Below are 3,009 nucleotides of genomic sequence, written 5' to 3' on the forward strand. Positions count from 1 at the left end.
GGGGCCGGCTCGGATTGCCCCGGCGAGCGCTTCTCGCCGCCGCCCTCCTACTGACCCCGGCCTTCCTCACAGGTCTATTTTCGTCAGTTCTGCCGGACCTGCCAGAAGTCCTACAACCCGTACCGCGTGGAGGATATCACCTGCCAGGTAAGGGACCCCGCCCTGCCCCGAGCCCGGGCTCTCCTGGGCCCGGCTGCCCGCGCCGACCGCCGCCTTCTCCCTCAGAGCTGCAAGCAGACGCGGTGCACCTGCCCCGTGAAGATGCGCCACGTGGATCCCAAGAGGCCCCACCGCCAGGACCTCTGTGGGAGATGCAAAGGGAAACGCCTCTCCTGCGATAGCACATTCAGTTTCAAATACATCATCTGAGTGGGATGGGAATATTTGGTTTTGTTTAGGGCTCTTCAAGAAAACTGCAAGTAGAGCAGATTTTTTTTGTTGTTGTTGTTGTTTTTGTTGGTCTTGTTGAAGGTACTTGGTGAGAAAAGCATGAAAATAAAAGTATTGCAAAGCATACTCAATGATTGGGGGGGTTTGTGCCCAGCTCAGAGGGTGTATATTGTAAATTCCATAATTTGCATAGGCAACAAGCCTAGAGGTGTATTGTAAATCATTGGTGGTCTTGGAAGCAACTGACTCGGGACTTTGTAGACTCTCAGGTGGAAAGGGTTTCTGTTACTGTTCCTGCTCTTGAAGTTAACATCAAATTGACATCTGCAGTAGGTAGTAGACTATCGTTCATGATGAACAAAACACCAGTAGTATTCACTTTTTGCACACCTCTATTCAACGTACAAAGTATCCTGCACCTATTTTTTGTCACTAGAAAATGATTGAGAAATGCTGTGTAAGTACTGAATCACTTCTACTGGTACAGCTGGCCTGAATTTAGCTAAGTTGGTGGTTTTGTCTGTAGGTAAAAGCCAAAGAAAGCTTTTCAGGGATGGTTCTCACCAAGTGCTGAGGAGCAGAGTCACTGATGTTATGGTGAGGTTTCTTGCTAAATGTATTGCTCATCTTACTTGCACAAGGTTATGGAGAGAAGTGACACTTCAGAGGAGCAAGGTGCAATAATACTGCATCTGCTTGGCTTCCTTTTCAACCTGCAGGTGAAGTGCAAGAGCTGTGTACTTGGTGGATTATACTTGAAGAGTTTGATCCAATTACAGTTTAGATGCCTGCCATCAGAAAGATTGACACTGCCACACTCCTCTGGGGTTGGGTTTGCAACTAGGAATTGTACTTGTTGTGTTTGGTAGTAATGGCAGAACCAGCACTGGTTACATGAGGGTGATGCTCTCTGTGGGCTGCTGGTGCTCTCAGTGGTGGTGCTGTCTATAGGAACACCATGCTTCAGCCAAGTGTTACAAGCTGGCTCTGTGACCAATGTACAGCATCACCATCTGAGCAGGTTCACAAGCTAGCAAAACCTATGCTGCTGCCCCAGTCTACCTTTTAGCTATGAAGCTGGAAAAACTCAGATGAAAACCTACTTTTCTGAGAATGCTACTGGCACTGTTAATTTTTAAATTGAGCATAGTCACCAAGCCTTTTGCAGAACTCTCAAGATACCACTCTTTTGAAAGAGAAGTTTTTCTAATATTTGCTATAGCAAACTTAACTACACCTATACCCAGCTTACTTGGGAGACCATTCTGTTAAATGCTAAAGAGAGAATCAGTCTGAGCCCATGCTGTAGAACATCTTCAGTGCCAGTTTCTCTAAGTGGCAGCTAGTGTGTGGCAGGGTAGTCAAACAATATCCTTCATATCAACGTTTCTTGTTTGAGGGGCAGTGAGTGTTATTTCTATATGCTTCACTCATCTTGCTGTAAATTCCTGCCTTAATTTCAATATGCCCCTTGAACCTGCTGCAGTAGGCGCAATGTCTCAGTGTCAATTTATTGCAAAGTAATTTTATTTATTCTTGCTGCATTCACTATTATAGCAGTGTGAGGCATTCTGGGAAGAAGTAGACCCACTCCCTCCAGAGCAGAGCATGGTTTTCATGCTTCTACCTGAAGTGTTTTTCCATGTATCACAGTAAAAGAAAATACCCCTTACTTTACCAGCTCACTGAGACTTTCACAGCAAATTCCATCCTTGCCCTATTCAATTTGAAAAGCTGCCCTGCAGCTGGGCAGTGTTCTGTTGTAGATGCCTTGTACTGTGTAAGCAGTTACTGTGATGAGCAGTGGCAAGCCTCCAGTTTGAGGAATGCACCTGGGGCCCTCTGCAGCCACCTGGCACCACTGCCTGAGTTTGCAGTGGCAGCTGTGATCTGGGATGTCTTTATTTCTGAGACTATTCTCCTCCAAGGATGTTCTTCAGTGTTTTCCTGTTTGCCTTCCCTATTCTCGTGGCTGTAGCCTGTTCCTGATGCATGCATTGAGAAACTGACTGTGATGAGTCTGTGCACCTGGGTAATGAATCAGAGAACTGAAGCTTTGTGCCATGTCAGTGTGAAGTCATGGCAATGTGAGCAGCTGAATGCTTCCTGTTTATATAGGCATCCTTATAAAACATGGCCTTGAGGATTACTTGCTGTGAATATGGTGACTCTTACATGATTATCAGTACTAGCCCAAAGTGAAATCTAGCACAACTTAAGGGCTGTCATCCCCCCCAACTACAGTCAAAGCAGCACTTGATTCTGCATGATAAGATGTACCACAGGCTTAGCTGATGTGAACTGGGTGTTGTGCTTCACCAGCAGCTGATGAAGGTAGGTAGTAGCAAGGAGGCCACCCCTGCTTTCATCAGCTACTGCAAGGCTCTGTGGCTTGGAGGAGTCCAGTGCAGTGGGCAGCCATATTAAACAAGCTTTCCTTAATCCTGTTGCATTCTTCAGTTCCAGAGTAGCTCTATATGTCATTCCTCTTACATAAATATGTTCCATGCTTTTCACTGCTTGATGCCCAAGTACAATTCTGTACTTTCCAGCTGTTTTTCAGCTTTACTGCTATGCCATGGCCATGACAGCACACACTGATGGTGGGCACTGGTTCCT

This window comes from Geospiza fortis, unplaced genomic scaffold, assembly GCF_000277835.1.
Source record: "Geospiza fortis unplaced genomic scaffold, GeoFor_1.0 scaffold40, whole genome shotgun sequence".
NCBI classification, from domain to species: Eukaryota; Metazoa; Chordata; class Aves; order Passeriformes; family Thraupidae; genus Geospiza; species Geospiza fortis.